Below are 25,907 nucleotides of genomic sequence, written 5' to 3' on the forward strand. Positions count from 1 at the left end.
GTAGGTTCATGGGCTAACTAACCCGAGAACCAAAACATATATAAAAAGAGTAAATATTCGCCCGCGAACGTTTCCATTTTATTATATTTCTAAATTAGGGTCGATCAAATATAATAATAGATAAAAAAAGGCAAAACAAAATAAAGATTTGTTATAACCTTAATAATAAAAGAAAAAATAACAAAACGAGATTATATTATCTATAATTTTTTAGAAAACTATAATAAAAAAACTTATTCTATTATTCTAGAATCTATAAACAGTTTAGTTTTCTATCAAAAGAAAAGAAGATATACAAATTTCGAATAGATTGATTAAATGAAATATCAAAAATCCCATAATTGAATCTATTATTCAGAAAATATCAGTAAATACATGTATATTTTTTTGAATCGTTTCATTCGCGAGGAGCTGGATGAGAAGAAACTCTCATGTCCGGTTCTGTAGTAGAGATGGAATTTAGAAATAACCATCAACTATAACCCCAAAAGAACCAGATTCCGTAAACACCATAGAGGAAGAATGAAAGGAATATCTTATCGAGGCAATAGTATTTGCTTCGGGAGATACGCTATTCAGGCACTTGAACCCGCTTGGATCACATCGAGACAAATCGAAGCCGGACGAAGGGCAATGACACGAAATGCACGACGCGGTGGAAAAATATGGGTACGTATATTTCCGGACAAACCCGTTACACTAAGACCCACAGAAACACGTATGGGTTCAGGGAAAGGATCCCCCGAATATTGGGTAGCTGTTGTTAAACCAGGTAGAATACTTTATGAAATGAGTGGAGTAGCCGAAAATATAGCCAGAAAAGCTATTTCAATAGCGGCATCCAAAATGCCTATACGAACCCAATTCATTACTTCGGGATAGAAATGTAGAATCAAAGGAAAGCGATCTTTGTTTAAGATGAAAAAAAAAACAATTGCAGATTTATTTTTTTTTTTTTTGAAAAACAATATTTCTTTTTTTTTTTTTTACTTCGCCCTTTGCATTGAAAGAAAAGATTCCAAAATAATATGATTCAACCTCAAACCCTTTTGAATGTAGCAGATAACAGCGGAGCCCGAGAATTGATGTGTATTCGAATCATAGGGGCTAGTAATCGACGATATGCTCATATTGGTGACGTTATTGTTGCTGTAATCAAGAAAGCCGTCCCAAATACACCTCTAGAAAGATCAGAAGTGATCAGAGCTGTAATTGTACGTACTTGTAAAGAACTCAAACGAGAAAATGGTATGATAATACGATATGATGACAATGCTGCGGTTGTTATTGATCAAGAAGGAAATCCAAAAGGAACTCGAATTTTTGGTGCGATTGCCCGAGAATTGAGACAGTTAAATTTCACTAAAATAATTTCATTAGCACCTGAAGTATTATAAAATGAGACAGACCGTGAGATAGTTATACTATTTGAATGAAATTAATTAGTAGATTGTGTATCACGTATATACCTTTTAAAATTCATAACTATTTAATAAAAAAGAATGTTGATTAGATCAAAAATTTAAGTAACCAATAATTTTCGTTTATCATGGGTAAGGACACTATTGCTAACATAATAACCTCTATTCGCAATGCTGACATGAATAGAAAAGGAATGGTTCGAATACCATCTACTAACATCACCGAAAACATTGTTAAAATACTTTTACGAGAAGGTTTTATTGAAAACGTAAGGAAACATCGGGAAAGCAACAAGGATTTTTGGGTTTTAACCCTACGACATAGAAGAAATAGGAAAGGACCATATAAAACGATTTTAAATTTAAAACGGATCAGTCGACCTGGTCTCCGAATATATTCTAACTATCAAAAAATTCCTAGAATTTTAGGCGGAATGGGCATTGTAATTCTGTCTACTTCTCGGGGTATAATGACAGACCGAGAAGCTCGACTACAGGGAATCGGCGGCGAAATTTTGTGTTATATATGGTAATCTTTATGATATTCGAATTATACACAGAACTTCCCTATTTGTAAAAAAAAAAAAAAAAGAAAAGAGGTGGGTTTATAGTTTATAATACGACTCCCCCTTGATTAATTGATACTTTGAAGGGTGTTTCGTCTGGAATGAAAGAGCAAAAAAGGATTTCTGAAGGTTTAATTACTGAATCACTTACCAATGATATGTTTTGGGTTTGTTTAGATAATGAGGATCCAATTCTAGGTTACGTTTCAGGAAGGATTCAACATAGTTTTATCCATATACTAGGTAATAGAGAGTCAAAATTTCAGTAAGTTGTTACGATTCAACCAGGACCAGAAGGCGTATAATTTATAGACTACGAAACAAAGATTCGAATGATTAGGTGAAGTAGTCTTTTCACGTGCAATATTCTTTTTTTTGTAGGGAGATCCAATTCGAAATAGAAAATTTCAAGAAACTTATTTTCCCAATAAGTAGATTAAGGTAAGGAATAAAAAATATGAAAATAAGGGCCTCCATTCGGAAAATTTGTGAAAAATGTCGCCTGATCCGTAGGCGGAGACGAATTATGGTAATTTGTTCCAATCCGAGACATAAACAAAGACAAGGATAATCTTTATAAAAAAAAGGACCCCTAAAGGCCACCCACAATATATACATAAAAAGAAATTAAAGGATCCGTTTTGACATGAAATGGATATATCCATATATCTCTGACTTAGATTTATGAGATGATAAAATATGGCAAAACCCATACCAAGAATCGGTTCACGTAGAAATGGACGTATTAGCTCACGTAAAAGTACGCGTAGAATACCAAAGGGCGTTATTCATGTTCAAGCAAGTTTCAACAATACAATTGTGACTGTTACAGATGTACGGGGTCGGGTAATTTCTTGGTCCTCCGCCGGTACGTGTGGATTCAAAGGTACAAGAAGAGGGGACACCATTTGCCGCCCCAAACCGCAGCAGGAAATGCTATTCGGGCAGTAGTGGATCAAGGGATGCAACGAGCCGAAGTTATGATAAAGGGCCCCGGTCTCGGAAGAGATGCAGCATTAAGAGCTATTCGGAGAAGCGGTATACTATTAAGTTTCATACGGGATGTAACCCCTATGCCACATAATGGCTGTAGGCCCCCTAAAAAACGACGTGTGTAAAAATAAACATTGAAGAGAAATTTCAAGAGAAATAAATAATTCAATGATTTTATCAAAAAATATTACTATGGTTCGAGAGAAAATCAGAGTATCGACTCGGACACTAAAGTGGAAGTGTGTTGAATCAAGAGCAGACAGTAAGCGTCTTTATTATGGACGCTTTATTCTGTCTCCACTTATGAAGGGACAAGGGGATACTATAGGCATTGCGATGCGAAAAGCTTTGCTTGGAGAAATAGAGGGAACATGTATCACACGTGCAAAATCTGAAAAAATCCCACATGAATACTCTACCATAGTCGGTATTCAAGAATCAGTACATGAAATTTTAATGAATTTGAAAGAAATTGTATTGAGAAGTAATCTGTATGGAACTCGTGATGCGTCTATTTGTGTCAAGGGTCCTGGATGCGTAACTGCTCAAGACATCATCTTACCACCTTCGGTGGAAATCGTTGATAATACACAGCATATAGCTAACCTAACGGAACCAATTAATTTTTGTATTGAATTAAAGATCGAGAGGAATCGCGGATATCATATACAAACGCCAAATAATTTTCAAGACGCAAGTTATCCTATGGATGCTATATTCATGCCTGTTCGAAATGTTAATCATAGTATTCATTCTTATGTAAATGGGAATGAAAAACAAGAGATACTTTTTCTCGAAATATGGACCAATGGAAGTTTAACTCCTAAAGAAGCACTTCATGAAGCCTCTCGGAATTTGATTGATTTATTTATTCCTTTTTTACATGCGGAAGAAGAAAAAGAAAACTTCCATTTTAAAAATAATAAACAAAAAGTTACTTTACCCCTTTTTACTTTTCATGAGAAATTGGCGAAACTAAGAAAAAAGAAAAAAGAAAGAGCATTAAAATATATTTTTATTGACCAATCAGAATTGCCTCCTAGGATCTATAATTGCCTCAAAAGGTGCAATATACATACATTATTTGACCTTTTGAATAATAGTCCAGACGAACTTATGAAAATCAAACATTTTCGCATAGAAGACGTAAAACATATATTAGACATTCTCGAAATGGAAAAGAATTTTGCATAAATTTGAAATCCATTGGATTTTTGTTGTAAAAAAACTTTATAAAAAAAAAAGACGAAAATGAAGTTTGAATCTTTAACAGAATCCGTATACTCAAAATAAATCAAAAATTTCATTAAATATGTGTATCTAGGGGTAATTCACTTTGAAGCAACTATTCCCTAGATACACACATCGTGATATTTTATTTATTTCACAATTGAATCAATTTAAAAAAGCCCTAAAGTTAGGGATTTATCAATCGGTAATGTTGCTCCAATACCCAACCAAAGAGCTACTGCGGTACCAATCAAAAAGACGGTTGTCGCTACTGGACGACGAAATGGATTTTGGAATTTATTGACATTCTCCAAAAATGGTACAGTTAATAATCCCGCCGGTACGGAAACCATTAAAAGAACACCCAATAACTTATTTGGCACTGTACGAAGTATTTGAAATACGGGAAAGAAATACCATTCCGGCAATATTTCCAAAGGAGTTGCAAATGGATCTGCGGGTTCACCAATCATTGATGGTTCTAGAACCGCTAAGCCCACGTTACATGCAATAGTACCTAGAATGACTACTGGAAAAATATATAAAAGATCATTGGGCCATGCGGGTTCTCCGTAATAATTATGACCCATACCCTTAGCCAATTTAGCTCTTAATACAGGATCATTCAAATCTGGTTTTTTTGTTATTAGGATAGGTGAATTATTATGGATCCATCCCCCGAAAGAACCGGACATGATAATTTTTCATCATCCGGCTCGAGCACAAATCAAACGAACCAACTGGATCCAGAGAAAAAAAATCGATATCTTATCCAAGCATATATAAAATAAATGAGTGATTCAATGTAAGAAAAAATTTAGCGGATTCCGTTTTCAAGAGTTACAATTATCCATTGCAAGGAATTAAGTTCGTACAGATAAATGCTCAATACCCAAGTAGGCTTACAAAGTTGATAATGTTCAAGTGCTTTCTGGGTCGTCTCAAACCTTGCGATGGGGCTTTAGCCCCCAAAAATATTGATACTTTTTACATCCAAAGGATTTACTTGTTACTAATAGAGTCTAGCCTATGTTCTTCTTTAGATCCCTTGTTTCACTCCGATAGTATTATAAATCGAGTCAATGCAGAGGAAATGAATGCATTTTCATACTATTAAGTAAGTGAAATAGATAAAACATAATCTGTATTATGGCATATATATCACCTATTCTAATGGATCTTACGGAGCCTGGTCATGCACGACATGGTCAAGTCTGATCATGGAAAAGATTCTCTTCAAGCGAACCAGCCTACCCTCTGTATGGAGCTTTCGCGGTGGTTGGAATAAAGACACATTTTGTTGTGAATCCCAATGTGGCAGATAAAAAGACATATATCTACACGGTCCAATCAATAGTTCAAGTCACACACTCCCATAATCCATTTTCTCTTCGAAGAATTCCCTTCAACTATTATTGAAAAATAACGAATAAAATTTCGTGGAGTTGAAGGGAAATATCCAAATACATGTCTTATTTTTCAATAATCCATATTTGCAGCAATGAAATACTCTTCTTCCCCCCTGAGTAATCATAAATAACTAATTACAAATCTATGATTTCTATTCTCTATAAAGGACCAGAAATGCCTTGCTTACGTATCATTGGGAAGTGCATTAACATAAATACGGCAGTAAGAAGAGGTAATACAAAAGTGTGTAAACTATAAAAACGAGTCAAGGTAGATTGTCCCACACTAGCACTTCCGCGTAATAACTCTACCAAAGGCGACCCTATTACTGGAATAGCTTCCGGTACACCTGTTACAATTTTGACTGCCCAATAACCAATTTGGTCCCGAGGTAAGGAATAACCAGTTACACCAAAGGATGCGGTCAATACAGCCAGAACCACACCTGTAACCCAAGTCAATTCACGAGGTTTTTTAAATCCACCAGTAAGATACACGCGAAATACGTGCAGGATCATCATTAAGACCATCATACTTGCCGACCATCTATGAACTGATCGGATTAACCAACCAAAATTTGCTTCCGTCATTATATATTGAACAGAAGCAAAAGCCTCAGTAACGGTCGGACGGTAGTAAAAAGTCATAGCAAACCCCGTAGCTACTTGTACTAAAAAAACAAGTAAGCGTAATTCCTCCTAGACAATAAAATATGTTGACATGAGGAGGAACGTATTTACTAGTTATATCATCTGCAATCGCCTGAATTTCAAGACGTTCTTCGAACCAATCATACACTTTATTGAGATAGGTAAACCAAGGGGACCCCCCTCTGAGAACCGTATATGAGAATTTCGTCTCGTACGGCTCAAACAGAAACACCCAAATACCGCTCGTAACGGATATGTGTACTAAAAAGTTTCAAACTTCTTAATGCTATGATTCAATTTTTTGTATCAAGATACGAAAGAATCAAAATCCGAAAAGTCTTCTTTGTAGTTATAATGCCCAAATATCAAGTCGGCTCATTCATAGTTATATTGATCATTAGGGGCCTCTTGAATCTTCTATTTACCTATTTTTTTTCTTTGATTTGTATGTAATGCGACTTTACTCTTGTTTTCTTTATTATTGATAGGAATTATCTTGTTAAGACCCTATGAATCAATTAAAACCTTAGATTCAGACTAGAACCACGATGATTCAATAAAAAACCTTCCAAAAAAAGTTCAAAAATTCCCTGAGTAAGAACCCTTGGATTATCACTTATTCAATGCTTATTCAATGACTGAATATAATGAAAAAAGCTAAAGAAAGGTTTATCCTTTAACCAAAATAAGTAGAAACGAAAGAATAAATTTTTTTTATTTATCACTTCTAACTCTTGTTTCGGAGTCCGGCCACGAGGTCTGATAAGTATGAATCATAGTTCTAATATTTGTTCTAATATTTTGGAATCTATTTCATATATTCTGTGCTCCAGATACTAGCCTAGACTGAATATCCAACGAGATCAAATCATCTTCATCAAGATGACCGACTTCTTCTCTGTCGTATCCATAGGATCAATTCTAACAAGTCACACACTCATATTCCGGAAATACAGAAAAAAATAAATTCCACGATCGAACTACCAAAAAATAGTGGGCTAAAAAGCAGAAACCTACATACTTTAGACTTTCCTTTTTATTGAAAAGTTATTTAGGGGTTCTTGTGAATCGAATCTAATTGCTTGAAATTCCGTCCAGTAAAATGGAAGAATTATAAATCTCCAAAATAATACATAGGAATATCGCAAATAAACCCATCGCGACACCCATTAAAGGTGTAGTTCCCCACCCAGGAGCCACTTTACCATATTCCGAATTCAATGGTTTCAATAAATCCCCTACAACAGTTCGTCTTGGCCCAGATCTAGAACTATCGTCAACGGTTTGTGTAGCCATAAATAATCCTATATTTTTTTTTATTCAGTGAGATCTGTTGACTTTGTATACCATTCCGTTGTAAATAAATGATCTTATTATAGATCCATTGTGGTCTTGAAATTATATAATAATGGAAACAGCAACCCTAGTTGCCATCTCTATATCTGGTTTACTTGTAAGTTTTACTGGGTATGCCTTATATACTGCTTTTGGGCAACCCTCTCAACAACTAAGAGATCCATTCGAGGAACACGGGGACTAGTTGAAGTAATGAGCCTCACAATATTGTGAGGCTCATTACTTCAATTGAGATAATGAGAAATCATTTTGCCTTTTTAGTTGGAGTTGGAACTTTAGGCGGTTCGCGAAAAAAGATAGCGAAAAAAATTATTCCTAGAGTCGAGACTAAGAGGAATGTATAAACCAATGCTTCCATAGATTTGATTTCGGTTTACAATTATAGCTTCCATACCTGTTTAATTGGGATCTTTTTACGGATAAAAAAAAGACCAAGACAAGAGTCAAAGAAATGAAAAGTAAGCAATCCGAATAAAGATTTATCCGGTACCCTATCTATGTCAAATCAAAAAATAAAGGAAAAAAAGAACAGAGCAATCTTGTATCAGACTAGACTCTTTTTGTAGTTGGATCTCCAAGTTTTTGGAATGCCCCAAATTCTACTTGAGCGTCCAAATCTGGGTCAATACCAGCAAAGACATCTCTGAACAAGGTTCTCGCACCATGCCAAATGTGTCCGAAGAAGAAGAGCAAAGCAAAGGAAGCATGCCCAAAAGTAAACCAACCCCTTGGACTGCTACGAAAAACCCCATCGGATTTCAAAGTAGCACGATCTAATTCAAAAATTTCACCCAATTGAGCACGTCTAGCATATTTTTTCACAGTAGCAGGATCACTATAACTGACTCCATTGAGTTCACCGCCATAGAACTCAACAGTTACACCGACCTGTTCAACACTATACTTCGATTCTGCTCTTCGAAAAGGAACATCGGCTCTAACAATTCCGTCTCCGTCTACCAAAACAACCGGAAATGTTTCAAAAAAGGTCGGCATACGGCGTACAAAAAGTTCGCGCCCTTCTTTATCTCTAAAAACAGGGTGTCCTAACCAACCAACAGCTATTCCATCCCCGTTGTCCATGGAACCCGCTCTGAATAATCCACCTTTTGCGGGATTATTCCCGATATAATCATAAAAAGCTAATTTTTCAGGAATTTTAGACCAAGCTTCTGATAAACTTTGATTTTCGGCTAACCCGGTACTAACTCTTCGATATATTTCTTGCTGGAAGTATCCCTGATCCCATTGATAACGAGTGGGCCCAAATAATTCAATCGGGGTAGTTGCTGAACCATACCACATAGTTCCAGCAACAACAAAAGCTGCAAAAAATACAGCAGCGATACTACTGGAAAGGACGGTTTCAATATTTCCCATACGTAATCCTGTTGGGGCGGACGAACACTAAGATGGAATAGGCCCGCTAATATGCCCAATGTACCTGCTGCAATATGATGCGAGGCTATTCCGCCCGGAACAAAAGGATCAAACCCTTCGACACCCCACGCAGGATTTACGGCTTGTACCCTTCCGGTTAATCCATAAGGATCGGATACCCATATTCCCGGACCATACAATCCGGTTACATGAAATGCACCAAAACCAAAGCAACCCAACCCTGAGAGAAATAAATGAATTCCAAAAATCTTCGGCAAATCCAAAGAAGGTTTTCCTGTACGTTCATCACAAAATATTTCTAGATCCCAATACACCCAATGCCAGATAGCTGCTAAGAAGCACAATCCAGAAAACACAATATGTGCTCCGGCCACACCTTCGTAACTCCAAATACCCGGATTCGTTATAGTCCCCTCCTGTGATACTCCAACCCCCCCATGAATTGGTTATTCCTAAACGAGTCATGAAGGGTATAACGAACATACCCTGTCCTCCACATTGGATCAAGAACAGGATCAGAGGGATCAAAAACTGCTAATTCGTATAGGGCCATTGAACCGGCCCCAACCAGCAACTAGAGCTGTATGCATTATATGAACAGAAAGCAAACGACCGGGATCATTCAATACAACGGTATGAACACGATACCAAGGCAAACCCATGGAAATACCCCTTTATCAAGGAAAAATAGACACTATGTAACTTTATTGCACTGAAAAAAAAAACTATGCTACGGACCTCCCCTTTTGAGGGGATTATCTTGGCGAAAGGATTAATATTTAGTCTATTCTTTTAGTAATAATGGAACAATTCGATTCTATTCGTAGGAACAAAAAGAAGCAGATCTATTCTATACTCGATAAGTACCAATACGCAATGGTAGATGGGAATTGATCCTATTTTATAGGAGTGAATGTATACATACTTGTTCATCATTCAAAAACCTATTCGGGAAGAAGTTTCCCTTATTAATTCTGTTTTCCTTTTTTATGAACTTATTAAATCTATGTATAAAATATGCTAAAAGATAAAATCTGATAAAGGCCCATCTTATTTATTAAGACAATAAACCCGTTGTTACGCTTCCACATCAAAGTTAGCTATAGTACTTAATTCTTTTTTCTTTGCTTTAATGCCTATTGGTGTTCCAAAAGTACCTTTTCGAAGTCCCGGAGAGGAAGACGCATCGTGGGTTGACCTATAGTGCGACTTGTCAGATATATTGGGTCATATGGTATTTCCCCGTTCTCTCCCCCGATCGAGATATCCTCTCTTTCGCCCAAGACGGATTGATTTAATCATCAAAAATTTGGAGCGTGAAGTGCAATTAGATCTATTTTTTGGGGGGTATCCAGATTAATATTATCAATTATAGAATAATTTATGGTTTTCTCGGTTGTACTAATAAAATGAAGTATCCAGGCTCCGCTTAGAAAAAACTCAATTTGGAATCTATCTATTCTATGATTACTACTACTTGTATCATATTCGATTTATCAATAGCATTGATAGAAAACTTTTAATCAATCGAGTAATATGAAGTAAATTGAAAAAAAAAAAAGAAGTCGTAGCAAAAAGCCATGCTATTGGGGCATTTGTCCTATATGTGCAAATCCAAATCGGGCAGATCTTGACTCGGAGTAGAGCATAAACCTAAAAGAATTGAAGAAGACCATTTTGGAACAAGAAAATGACATCGGAATTGAAATTGAATCTCGATGAAACAATATATCAATGAAAAGTTAGTTCGATAAATTGAAAATTTAATGAATTGTTTTTTTTATTTATTGAAATTTATAGTATAGATAAACGACCGCGGGCCAAAGGACAAAACTCATCCATTTTGAAAAAAAAAATGGAAGGTAAGAAAAAGCCCCTTCATTAGAAGTTAGAAAGAGTCCTCTAAAGAAGGCTAAAATCTAAACATTGATTCTTTTTTCGCTATTTTTTTTGAACCGTATGCATCAAAAGGTGCCCGTACGGTTCTTAAGGGATACAATTTTATCCTAATCAACCGACTTTATCGAGAAAGATTACTTTTTTTAGGCCAAGAGGTTGATAGTGATATTTCGAATCAACTTATTAGTCTTATGGTATATCTCAGTATGGAGGATGATACCAAAGATCTGTATTTATTTATAAACTCTCCCGGTGGAGGGGTAATAAGCGGATTAGGTATTTATGATACTATGCAATTTGTGCAACCAGATGTACAGACAATATGCATGGGATTAGCCGCTTCAATGGGATCTTTTATTCTAGTCGGAGGAGAAATTACCAAACGTCTAGCATTCCCGCACGCTCGGCGCCAATGAGTTTTTTTTAGACAAAAAGAAAACTATGCCTTCGCCATATAAAATATTAAGTAATAATAGCATGGCACTTTGAATTCGATATGAGAATTTTTTTTTTCTAAACCATTAGGTTATGTATCGAAAGAGTAGTATGAGATAAAAGGCATTTCCGATTGTAGGCTGATTTATCGCGGAGGCCTCTTTCAGCGTCACAAACTTTTTTGTTTTCACGACGGAAGACTCTTAACAATATTTCTGTTATGAAAGACTACGAAATATTTATTTTTAAGAAAAAAAATAAAAAAAAAGAAACTTTGGGATTGCTGAATAACAAACGAAATCATAAAGCAACGGAACCATCATAGTATTTTGAAATTACTAAAAAAAAAGGAAGGGTGGTTATTGGATCATTTACTGCTCTGGGTCTGCTAGATCCTATATTTTCTATTCCTTCGCTGGAAGGTAAAAATGAATTCCATTGTGGAGCCGTATGCACTGCACAAAGGATGCCTGTACGGTTGTTAATCCTATCTTTTTTTTATTATCTTTGACTCATCATGATAATGATGTAAGATAGAGAAAACCATTTATTAAATCATCAGGGTAATGATCCATCAACCTGCTAGTTCTTTTTATGAGGCACAAACGGTAGAATTTATCCTGGAAGCGAAAGAACTACTGAGGCTGCGCGAAATCCTCACAAGGGTTTATGTACAAAGAACAGGCAAACCCTTATGGGTTATATCCGAAGACATGGAAAGGGATGTTTTTATGTCAGCAACAGAAGCCCAAGCTCATGGAATTGTTGATCTTGTAGCGGTTGAATAACAAATAGCAGGTATTTCACGCAAAAATCCGAAATTTTCGATTTTCTCTTTTTACCGGGGTTAATATATTACTATTAATCATATTAATTATTAATATCGAATATAGAAGTAATTCATAATCATCCGGTTAGGATTGATCTAAACCAACTCATTATGTATACAATTCAACATGCCAACTATTAAACAACTTATTAGAAACACAAGACAGCCAATCAGAAATGTCACCAAATCGCCCGCCCTTCGGGGATGCCCTCAGCGTCGAGGAACATGTACTAGGGTGTATGTGCGACTCGTTTAGACCATGGACCGGGACAAAAGAAAGTACAAAATTTTTCCCGTATCAGTTATAAGTACAGTGAATAGGATAGAATGAATGGAAGAAATCCGTTCACTACCGAAAATAAATAAACAAAGATTTATCGTATCCTTTTATTGTGTATCAAATTTATGGTTTCTATTGGTGCAAATCCAATCATCTCTATTTTCAATTTTAGATGAGAAAGAATTCCCCATTGGTAACAAATGCTTATCCATTAAGCAGAGGAAATCCTATTTAACAGAAGGATTATAGCCTTATTCTTCCAAGAACGGACTAAGAGGGTCAGCTACCCAACCAATCTTCATAATTAAATACCGTTACTGTATAGGTAGATCTCGTTGTGAAAGACCGATTACTAGATAATTCATGGGTAGAGCCAAAGAGGGTGAACTGTACAAGTTAACAATAACATTGATGAAATAAAAGAAGGAGCTCCGGTGTATAGAGAGGACCTCACCGTTTAAGAAGTAACCATAGAAACGAAGGAACCCACTATTTCTTTATCCATTTCTATTTTTATTTATTTACTCTATTTTTGTTTTTTTATACCTAGTAAAAATACTATTTCGTATTTTGGGGTGATTAGAACAAAAAAAGAAATAGTGGTCGGGAAGGTTATAGTAGCAAAAGCCATTGGAATTTTTATTTTATACATTGGAAAAATACGTTTTGTTATTAATAGACTAGGAAAGGAGAAAGGAATAACTGAAAGAAAGGAAATCCATTAGTTATTCATCAAAGTTTCATTTATTCAATGACTAGAATTAAACGAGGATATATAGCTCGGAGACGTAGAACAAAAATTCGTTTATTTGCATCAAGCTTTCGAGGGGCTCATTCAAGACTTACTCGAACTATTACTCAACAGAAAATAAGAGCTTTGGCTTCAGCTTATCGGGATAGAGGTAGGCAAAAAAGAAATTTTCGACAGTTGTGGATCGCTCGAATAAATGCAGTAATTCGATCTAATAAGGTAGACTACAGTTATAGTAGATTCATACACAATCTGTACAAGAGGCAGTTGCTTCTTAATCGTAAAATACTTGCCCAAATCGCGATATTAAATAGAAATTGTCTTTATATGATTTCCAATGAGATCATAAAATACGAAGATTGCAAAGAATCCAGCGGAATGCTTAAAATGGAGTTCTCTGGAGAATGAACTCCGAGAAGGTAGAGTAGAAATTAGTATGATAAAATATGATAAAGTGGTCAAAATGAGCAAATATGTTCAATAAAAAAAAAACGATTTATTCTTCTTCCACTATTCTTTCTTTTTCTTACGACACGACAATCGAATCTAGATTTTCGGATTTTTCGAACAAAGAATCAATCTGCGGTTGAGTTTGGATTAGAATTTTAATTCAATTAAAGAGTAAGCTAAGTCTATTTATTCCTGGTTCTAAGACCAATAGTTCTAGCGGTCGACTCGCTTCTTTCAAATTGTTTCTCATTATTAAGAAAAGGTAACAAAGATAAAATACGAGCTTGTTTTATAGCAATAGTAATTAAGCGTTGCTGTTTTAAGGTCAATCTATTTACCCGTCTAGATAATATTTTTCCTTGTTCACTAATAAATCGACTAATTAAACTCATGTTTCTATAATCAATTCGATCCCCCGATGGAATCGGGGGCAAACGCCTACGAAAAGATCGTTTGGATTTAAGAAAGAGTCGCTTGGATTTATCCATGGTTTTTTTATTCCTTATCCCGAAAATCCTATTTCTTAATTCTAAATCATTTTAGATCCGATCGAAATAGGATTTGGTTTGTTTATATTTAAATCTAAAATATGTCTAATATATGTAATTTTTCATCTTCCTTGGATTGGAAAAGGGTGACACACAGCCGATCGGTTCGATCTATTTCTTTATCTCCCCATGAATCGTATGTTTGTAACACCGGGGACAGAATTTTCTCAATTTCCAATCGACTAGGCGTATTGTGTCGATTCTTTTGAGTAATATATCTGGAAATCCCTATTGATTCCTTATTAACACCGTTTCGAACACAACGAGTACATTCCAAAATAACAGTTACTCGGGCATCTTTACCCTTGGCCATGAACCTCCCTTGGATTTTTGATTCACGCAACTCTTCCATTTTCCGATCCAAAATGAAGAAAAAAAGAAAAATTGGTAACTCGAAATAAAATTATGAAAGATTTCGTTACAATCAAATATTAAAATATAGTAATACAATAATTTCTAAATTTAGAATCGCAGTACAGTTTTTCATTTAAGTATTTTGTATGATATTGTTGCCCTAGCCATCACATTTTCATTTTCGTTCTCACTCTTTTATTAATTAAATTTGAACCTGGCGCCGCGTCCGAGTTTGACTGAGGTTGAATCCATTTTGATTCTTTCTAACTTATTCTAAGTCTAAAAACTCTAAAAAAAAGAAGGGGGAAGGGGATTAGTCAAAGATATTTGATTGTTTTTCTAATCTTCTTCACCCCTTCCCAAGTCAATAACTAGAATGAAAAAAACGGGAATACCAACGCATCCGGGAATAAACGATTGATCTCGATTAATAGACCCGCTAAAGCCCCGAACCATATAGTACTTACTACCGGTGCCACGGAGAGATATGTTTTTAGATCTCGCATTGAAAACCCTCCTACTTTATAGTAATTTGTAATACATACTGGTATTACATACCATCAAATGTATATATAGTTAATAACCGCTTGTATTGTCCGCGGAATTCCTAATTCAAATTGAAATGTACAACAGTTCAATTCGGTAGATATTCCCTTTTTTATTAAAAAAAATATGTAGCTTTCCGCCCCACCCCAAATATTCATTTTTCTTTACGGCGGATTTAATATTTATTATTTCATACGTATATAAGTCTTTTTATTATTTTTATTATATTTTATATATGATATGAGACAAAAAAGAAGAAATGGCAAGATAATTTGTGTATACCAATGGAGGAAATAAATAAAAAATGTGGAAAACAAGACAGGGATTCTCTACAATAACACTGTAGACCAATTGAAAGGGATGTAGCGCAGCTTGGTAGCGCGTTTGTTTTGGGTACAAAATGTCACGGGTTCAAATCCTGTCATCCCTACCTATTACTTATCTTCTGAACAGTAACGAGGAATCAATTGAGATCCATAAAAATTGAACATACATATATCGAATCAATCTTTTTTTATTTAATTTTATGATATTCTCTATGATAATATATGTATCGAAGATATATTCGGGTTGCTTTTAGTTTGATAATAAAACGCTCTTAGTTCAGTTCGGTAGAACGCGGGTCTCCAAAACCCGATGTCGTAGGTTCAAATCCTATAGAGCGTGATTCGATTCTTGTTGTTGTTAAATCAAAATGATACTGAAATAATTCAACAGAAATCAAAATTTTACCTCCTATAAAGCAAGTAGGGGGTCAATCAAAAAAAAGAACTGTTAATTAATCAAAGGTCCAACTGATCCCCCCGTCTGTATTGTAAATATGCGGTCACAAATAATCCAGCCAAAGTAATAGGAATTAGACCTAATACGATTCCAAATAGAAAAACTTCAATCATTTCAATTTAGTTGAACGAGGAAAAGGAGAGGTAATATCTATCCTTAAAATATTAATCGGTATTGCCCATGAATCTCAATGACCAAGAATTCGAAATTGAATTGACAAGGTAAAGAACTCTACAATATATAGAATATATTGAATAACACCGAAATCTTTCTTTTTTTTGAATTGTGCATTCAATGAATTTTAATCAAATAAGTCGTATCTTGTTCAGACCGATAAATAGAGCTGAGGTTATAGTTAAAACTGCTAGTAGAAAACCGAAATAACTAGTGATAGTAGGCATGACGAGGCTAAATGAAATACGTTATTTTTATCCATATGTTTATAAAGCACTTCCCTAAGTTTCTATTTTTGAAAGATACGCGGATGGATAAGTAAAAATACTAATTGAAAAAATATATTCAATTGAAAGTTTTTGATTCATCTATTATTATGATTATAGATGATACTAACAAAAATCTTGTGACATAGGTAAGAAATCAATTCATCATCTGTCTCTCTATCCCGCAATTCGGAATCAAGGGATTCATTGAACAACTCTTGAGTTTTCAAAACAAATATTCTTATTATAAAGAATTTATAAACAATAATTTAATATATAAATCTAGTAAATATATAAATCTATTAAATGGATTCTAAATAATTAGAAAGAAAAAAAAAAAAAAAAAAAGAAAAATAATAAATAAACTATGTTGTGTAACTTGATTCCAAAAATGAAATGCTCTTTGAATCGCTGAAGAATGAATGACCTTATAATGCCCTTTATTTATGAAATTGTATTCCCACTAATTAGATTTTATGTAGTGGGTTCATTTCCATAAAATCTTTTTTAAAAAGAAAAAAAGTATCGCACGATCAGATCACTCGAAACTAGGTTCTCCATTTATTCTTATTCTTTCTCCATATTAAAAACATTCTTCTAATTAGTTGAAGAACGATCGTTTGAGTCTAATATAAAACAATAATGCGTGCATTACGAATATTTATTATTCTTCTATTCGTTGTTCTGTTTCGTTCATCGAATCCTATGTACTACTGTTACTTGTTACTGGACGACTAACCAATTCCTTAAAATAAAAAAAGATTCAAACAAAAATATAACTACAAACACAAAAGAAATATTTCGAGATTTCACGTCTAATTTCATTGAATTTTGGGACTATTAGAATCTGCTTCCTAAATTATTATAAACCAACCAGTCGGATTCACATTTTACCCAATCTTCGCTTTCTAGCCCGAAGCCAATAACCGATAGAATCCTTAATACTACAGACAGGCATTTTCAGAATTTTCTATTGAATGAATGGTATATGATTCTACATCGACAAGCAGCAAGAAAAGAAGAAACAAATTATATTATTTAGTTTTAGTGCTTCATTTTGATACTTATTGTGAAATTGCGTTGCTGCGTCAGAAGAAGGATAGCTATACTGATTCGGTATACTCTAAAAACACCCTCGGTACAATATTGACGATCTTACAAAGATAAAATTTCAGTTAATTTCCATTTACTGATCTCATCTTTTACGGAATCGATCCCCCTTTTGACTGTACAAGAATATGTGGAGCTCGGCATGTCTGGAAGCACAGGAGAACGTTCTTTTGCTGATATTATCACCAGTATTCGATACTGGGTCATTCATAGCATTACTATACCTTCTCTATTCATTGCAGGTTGGTTATTCGTCAGCACGGGTTTAGCTTACGATGTTTTTGGAAGCCCTCGTCCAAATGAGTATTTTACAGAGAGCCGACAAGGAATTCCATTAATAACTGGCCGTTTTGATTCTTTGGAACAACTCGATGAATTTAGTAGATCTTTTTAGGAGGACCAAATGACTATCGATAAAACTTATCCTATTTTTACAGTGCGATGGTTAACTGTTCACGGACTAGCTGTACCTACCGTTTCTTTTTTAGGGTCAATATCAGCAATGCAATTCATCCAACGATAAACCTAATCCGAATTATAGAGCTATGACACAATCAAATCCGAACGAACAAAATGTTGAATTGAATCGTACCAGTCTTTACTGGGGGTTATTACTCATTTTTGTACTTGCTGTTTTATTTTCCAATTATTTCTTCAATTAAATAAAAGAAAATACTAAATAATAGTACGAATTATCTTATCCCATTCGGAAGGATATCATCTCATAATTATCTATGACTGTTTCTGTCTCTAGCACGACCACTTGATGAAATGGGGAGGGAAGTGGGACAAATGGCCGAGACTACTGGAAGGATTCCTCTTTGGATAATCGGTACTGTAACTGGTATTCCTGTGATCGGTTTAGTTGGTATTTTCTTTTATGGTTCATATTCCGGCTTAGGTTCATCTCTGTAATAATCGGATGAACTGAGTTGGAGACATGAAAGCGTAAGAACTCAACAGGATCCCCCTCAAATCAGAAAAAAAGAGGGGGTAGGTCCCGTTGAGCTCTTACTAATTAGAATTAGACTAATTTATTCATATAAATGAAAAAATGGATCTTTCCTATTTTTTCAAAAAACTTCATTTCTTTCTGATTCTGAATTGCTTCAAAAAAAAAATTGATTCAGACCATCTCTTTCGCGATCGTATCGGTCGATACTTTCATTTCAAAGCGAAAAAAAGAAAGAGAGAATCACTCGATTCCCTCTTTCTGGATGATACAATCCCAATATAACAATATTATATTTCTATCGATCAGATATCACAAACCCTTTAAATAGATTAAAATATACTAATAGAATTTTCTATAGTTATTTTAATATAAAATAGAATTGAAAAATTCATTGAATTTGTTCACTACTTATGTAATAAATCGAAAAAAAGGTTCTGATAAACCGGGAAAAATTGAAACTAAGAATAGAGATCTTTGACGAACGGGATCAAGAATAATTCATTAGTTTATTATTTCGACACCAGAACAAGAAAAGGAATTTTTCTGGTATCGAATACTAGAAAGATGCATAATTCCTTCTAGAATCCTTTGTTCCCTTCATTTTTTTTCTATTCTCCATTTACTTATCTTATTTTTAATATCTACTCTATTTTTATTCTATTAGAATAAAAATAGACACATTCAATGACATTTCAATCTGGCACCAGTGACATAATAATCATAATAATACCGCTCCTATTTGTATTGTAAAAAACAAAGAAATAAAGAAGAGGTAAAATAGTCTTCCTGACAATATAATATCCATACTATGACTAGTAATGCGGTACAAGTAATTACCGAAATAGGGTCGAAAAAGAATAAAAAAAAAAACAAGGGAAAAAGTTTTTCATAATTTTTTGATCATACATAATTAAATTATAGAATTGCCAACAAGAATTTGGTTTTTTTTTACGAACTTTATTTGATAAATCCCCAGATTTAGAAATTCATTTCGGACAATTGAACCTTCTCAAACTGTTTCTTTTTAAGAACTAAAAAGATTTGTGCCAAAATAACAGATGCAAAAAAGAACAAAAGGCCTTGGACACGTAATGGATCTTGAAGGACGATTTCCGCATCTCCCTGACCAAATCCTCCCACATTAGGATTACTCGTTAATGGTTGATCAAGTTTGATGGATTCGCCCTCTGAAACAAGAAGTTCTGGTCCTGGAGGGATAATATCAACCACTTGACGCCCATTCGCTGCATCCACTATGGTTATTTCATATCCTCCTTTTTCTTTTCGTATTATTTTGCTTACTATCCCTGCTGCTGTAGCATTATAAACATTATTATTACTCTTACTCCCGTCGGGATAAATCTGACCCCTTCCCCTGTTCCCGCCTACGTATATGGGATATTTTAAGAAGTGAACATCTTTCTTAGTCGCAGGGTCCGGGGAAAGAATAGGAAAGGTGATTTCACTATATTTCTGACCAGGAACAGGACCTATCACAAGAATATTTTTTTTAGTGGGACGATAGCTCTGAAAAGAAAGATTGCCCATCTTTTCTTTAATCTCGGGAGAAATACGATCGGGGGGGGCTAATTCAAACCCCTCGGGTAAAATAAGAACAGCCCCCACATTCAAACCACCCTTTTTACCATTCGCAAGAACTTGTTTCAGTTGCATATCATAAGGAATTCGAACAACTGCTTCAAATACAGTATCAGGAAGTACCGCTTGTGGAACCTCGATATCCACGGGCTTATTAGCTAAATGGCAGTTGGCGCAGACAATACGGCCGGTTGCTTCTCGTGGATTTTCATAACCCTGTTGTGCAAAAATGGGATATGCATTTGAAACGGGTGCCCAAGTTATTATATATATCATGAGTGATACGGAAATAGATCGAGTAATCTCTTCCTTTATCGAAGAAAAGGTATTTCTAGTTTGCATGGTCCAATCATTGAGCCCAAAAATTTCTACAATAAAATTAGGTAGGTCCCTAGTATAGTTCCCTATCCATGATTCTGCTATTTACTGAAATAAAGTTACTCGAATATAGGAGGCATCCTTCGCGATGGGTAGAAGGAATAAGTACAATTTTGAATGTTTTACTTATGTACAAAGTAACAAACATTATATTTTTCAGTCATTCATTGAATGATAAATCACTACAAGTGAGGGAGATACACGATTTAAATAACGGAAGATCCAATATTTTAAAATTGTGTCAAGAATGACTGGAAAAGTGGAAACAAGACCGGATATAATTTGATCGTTATGAGAAAATCCAAAATCTTTGTAGACAGAACCAATCATTAGTTCCCAACCATGGGGTGAATGAAATCCTATACATAAATCAGTTAATAAAAGAATAGAAAAAGCTTTTATTGTGTCGCTTAAGTTATATAGGAACTCTTGAACCCAAGAGTTAAGAATAACAAGTTCTTCATTACCAAGAATAGAATAACCACTTAGAATAACGAAACAGATTATATTTGTCGAGAAGTGCAAAATCATATGGATACGATCCTCATTGTGCATCTTGATCAATTGGATCGTTTCTTTGTAGATTCCGATACGAAGCTTTTGTAGATGTGTTTCTGGGTATTCCTTTAGCATTTCGTCCAAGAGAAAGAGTTCCTCTAATTCTAGAACTTTTTTTATAATACTCTTTTCTTGAATATCATTCAAAAAAATTTCGGATTGACCAGTATTCCACCAATTAGTAACCCAAGATTCTAGGCTTTTATTAAATGAAAGAGAGATCCACCAGGGCAAAAATACTATAGATGCAAGATATAGAAGGGGAATGAATGCTTTCTTTTTTTCCATTTTTTCGTCTTTTATTTTTTAATGAACTCACTTCATTCGTTAACTCTCTACACTACTAATATTTATATCAAACATAAGTTCTATTACAAGTCATATGCATACTATTATGAATCCATTCCCTGTTTTTTAGTTTTTGATTTGTGATTTATTAGTTAATCCTTGAATTTCGAAATAATACAGAAAGAAAATAACAAAGAATCCACTTTTTTTTGTTACTGTGCAGTTGATTTACATACGGATCAAAATTTCGGACAAAGAAAGTTTTCTGGCTGTTCCGTATACGTCTGCTTTGGGTCAAATGAGCATTCTGAAGAAATTCCAGTTAAGTTATTATACTATTACTATGGTCTATAAAAAAGACTATTCTTTCATTTCAGTTTTATCCCTCTTGCTACGAACAAAATTCATTCTGAACTTCATTTTTCAAAAAACTTCAATTGGTACACGCAAGAAATAGGCCAATTCGGCAGCCTTTTGCTCAATTTCTCGTGGGGTCAGATTCTGATCGGTACGCGTCAAGGGAATGGCCCCTTGGCCTCTTATTTCCATATAAAGGACACGACGTGCATAAATACCCTCTTTAACTTCTATTCTGATGGACTGAATGTCTTTCATAAGGAATCGTAGGAAGATTCGACGATTTTTTCCAGGAAACCCCCAACGAAAAATAGACACTATTTCTTCTTTTCTATCGAATCGATCATAACCGCTACCTACATTCCACAAAATTGTGCACCACAAATAGGAGCTAATAAAGAGACCGGCAATCCCATAGAAAGACATTACGATCCCCTGTGGAAAAAAAATTATTTGCTGAGACGGAAATAAAGCTATCAAATCCCTACCAAGATAACTGGAAGTTCCAACCAATAAAAACCCTAATGAACCTAAAAAAAGGATAAAGGCCCAGCAGAAATTGCTGATTTTTCGAGATCCTCTTATAAATTCTATCCATATACGTTCTGATCGCCAATTCATACTAGATCTCGTTGCATTTTATTGGAATTAAGAGAATCAAAAAAAATCTATTTTACTTTTTTTGTTTCCGAAGTAACTCTAATCAACTAGCACTATTTTGATGTGAACCTTTACTTTAGATCTAAGTAATTCATCGAATTACTTAGATCTAAAATAATAACATCACCTTTATATGATTCCCTATAGATACCTACATCCATATAGGTATATTGATTTTATATCTCAAACATTTGTCGCCCGATCTCTTATCTATTTTCTATTTTGAAACTTATCTATTTTCTATTTTGAAATACTTCTAATTGATTTCCTCAGATATCATGTTTACGTATGTATAATCGCTTATGTTTGGAGTAAGCCACATGTTAGATTCTAGTCTACTAAATAGATAGCTGTGTTATCGTCAAAGTCTAAGTTTTGAAAAAAAAAAATAGACAGCATATTTAAAAAATCTTGTTTTTTTGAACATGAAGAAATAAAGAAGCCATTGCAATTGCCGGAAATACTAGGCCCACTAAAGGCACAAAAATAGAGGGTAAGGTGGTGAGAGTTGTCATAGAATGGATACCTCGACTTAATATTTTCATTGTTATATTAATAGTTTTACCTGTTATTTATTGATTGTTATAAAAGGTATCTTATAATTATACTAATTCAATATATAATTATACTAAGTAATATCTACGTGAGTATATATAGAAAAGGAATGAGGAATGTCGAATTAAATAAATGGACTTACTCATCTTTCGACATGAGATATATGTATCATAATAGACGTTTGCATTATTTTAGTTATTATCTTGTCTTAGCATTTTTTTTTAATAAAATTTCATAAAGATTTTCGTACAAATTCCCAAAAAGGTAGTTATAATCCGATCCAACAACAAGGATTCTTAGTAAAACTAGAGATCCGCTAGAGATGTAGAAAGATGCAAGACTCTATGCCGCTATTTGCTATAGTTGAAGTATATATACACATGTAATGTTAAGAAGGGAGCATGAAATTCATTTTCTTCCCCGTGCCAAATTTTGCGGAAGAAATAAAAAAAAAAAGAATTCATTTTTTAAGTTAAGTAAGGCTTTACTTGATTGAATTTTGATTCGAGGGAACGAAAGCGTGGAGCTGAAATAACTCACTCACAACACCTTTTAAAGGATTACGTGGTACGATTAGATCGAATAAGCCCTTATCGAATAAAGATTCAGCCTCCTGTGAACCCTCAGGGACTGCCTTATTCAATGTTTGTTCAATTACTCTTTTACCCGCAAATGCGATGTAGGCATTCGGTTCGGCAATAATGATATCCCCCAACATACCAAAACTAGCTGTCACCCCACCAGTAGTAGGAGATGTAAGGATTGCTACATAGAATAATTTTTTATTTGATTGATAATCATATAAAGCGGAAGATATTTTTGCCATTTGCATCAAGCTCAAACTTCCTTCTTGCATGCGTGCTCCTCCCGAAGCACACACTAAAATAAGAGGTAAAAATTGATTGGTAGCATACTCGATCAAACGGGTGATTTTCTCTCCTACTACGGATCCCATACTACCCCCTATAAACTGAAAATCCATAACCCCAATTGCTACTGGAATATCATTTAATTTACCTGTGCCTGTTTGAATAGCCTCAGTTAATCCTGTCTTTCTTTGATAAGAAGAAAGACGATCTTTATAAGTATAAAGTTGATTCTCCGAATCAAATTGAATGGGATCCAAAGAGACCATGTCTTCATCCATAGGGTCCCAAGTACCTGGATCAATCAAAAGTTCGATTCTATCTGAACTACTCATTTTCAAATGGTATCCACATTGTTGACAAATATTCATTTTTGATTTAAAAATTTTCTTATAATTTAATCCATAACAATTTTCGCATTGAACCCACAAATGCCTGTATTTTTTAGTTAGATCTAGATCATTAGAACGTTCTGTTGTAGTTAAATTTTTTCTATGCGTGCTAGTTCTTATACTGAAACTCTCACTTTGACTACTATTTCCACCTTCAGCACAAATAGAACTATAAATGTAACTGTCACTGTAATTGTGACTACCACTTAAAATGTAACTATCAATACAGATTTGAGTCCAAAGATAACTGTCAATGCAACTATTAATGTGATTATTCCAACTATATTTAGTATCATACATGTACTGATCATAGTGGGAATCATCACTCTTAGATACATTATTTTGATAAGTAGAGTTCCGAAAACTATAAAAAGAACTTTCTAGTTCACTTACAAAAGAAGGATCATTGTCAATCTCAAAAATTTGATTTTCAATATCCAAATAGATGGAATAACTGCAGCTATTACTATCCCTAACTAAAAAAGTGTCATCAGATATGAAATTCCGAATGCCGACTAAATCATCAACAGTACTGTAACTAGAATTGTAACTATCACTATGACTAGGAATGTTTTTATTCATATTATTTATAATTGATCCTTCACTTTCAATAGGACCAAGACTATTGATTGATTTATTTAGCCTACACCTGTATTCTAACTTCCCTTTAGACAACATCGAATTTAACCATCTTTTTTCCATAGAGCTTTCTTGCCCCTATTTACATGAAAATACAATAGCTGAATAGTCATTCGATAAAAAAGAAATCATTTAAATATCTCATTTCCTATCAGAATAGGATCTAAATCCAATCACTAGGATTATTAAGTATTAACGAGTCGGTCTTAAAAAAAAAAGGTTCCGTTATATATAGTGAAGTGATACTTAGCGTTCTCTCAAAAGAGAATTATTTTTTTTTTCAATTAAATCAATTCAATTATTAATTTATAAATAGTGGTTTCTCACCGGTTATGTCAAATTGTCAAATTCACATAAAAAAAATCGTTGTTATCCCTATGAATATGAAGAACTTTTTTCGTAAAATCTCGTCTACTAAAAAATTTGTATTCCAAGACAGAACAAAAAGGACAATATACAGGATGGGGTAGAAGAAGTTGTGATACTTGGCTCGATCCCGGATCTGAAACGACGCTACGGGATATAATATATTAAATATTAAATGACTACACCAATCCTAAGGATCCATAGGCTTAATTGCGGATCCAGCACAACAATAAAAATTTTTAAGTTGTTTCGTCTTATATTTTTATTTCAATTTTCTATTTTGTATATCTAGTAAAAAAGATATACAATAATATCTTTGTATTGTATTCGGCTCAATCCTTTTAGTAAAAGATTGAGCCGAATTTAGTTTAATTGAAAGTCAATTAAAAGAACGAAGAGTAATTACTGGATTACAAAGTATCCATTGCCTCAAATTGTATCCATTGCCTCAAATTCAAATTTGATCTCCTTCCATACTTCACAAGCAGCAGCTAGTTCAGGACTCCATTTACTAGCCTCACGGATAATTTCATTACCCTCACGAGCAAGATCACGTCCCTCATTACGAGCTTGTACACATGCTTCTAGAGCTACTCGGTTAGCTACGGCACCAGGTGCATTACCCCAAGGGTGCCCCAAAGTTCCTCCGCCGAATTGTAGTACAGAATCATCTCCAAAAATCTCGGTTAGAGCAGGCATATGCCAAACGTGAATACCACCCGGAAGCCACTGGCAGAACACCTGGTAAAGAAACCCAATCTTGAGTGAAATAAATACCGCGGCTTCGGTCTTTTTCAATAAAATCATCACGTAGTAAATCAACAAATCCTAAAGTGATTTCT

At 34.4% G+C, this 25,907-nt stretch overlaps 2 non-coding genes across 2 annotated transcripts; both read left to right on the forward strand.

Annotated features, from left to right (window-relative positions):
- Positions 1-15,475: 15,475 nt before the first annotated feature.
- On the forward strand, positions 15,476-15,549 carry TRNAP-UGG (transfer RNA proline (anticodon UGG)). The gene has a single exon. It is a non-coding gene; the product is annotated as a tRNA-Pro (tRNA).
- Positions 15,550-15,711: 162 nt separating this feature from the next.
- TRNAW-CCA (transfer RNA tryptophan (anticodon CCA)) lies at positions 15,712-15,785 on the forward strand. Its single transcript has one exon. It is a non-coding gene; the product is annotated as a tRNA-Trp (tRNA).
- The last annotated feature ends 10,122 nt before the right edge of the window (positions 15,786-25,907 follow it).

This window comes from Cucumis melo, unplaced genomic scaffold, assembly GCF_025177605.1.
Source record: "Cucumis melo cultivar AY unplaced genomic scaffold, USDA_Cmelo_AY_1.0 utg001947l, whole genome shotgun sequence".
Lineage (NCBI taxonomy): Eukaryota > Viridiplantae > Streptophyta > Magnoliopsida > Cucurbitales > Cucurbitaceae > Cucumis > Cucumis melo.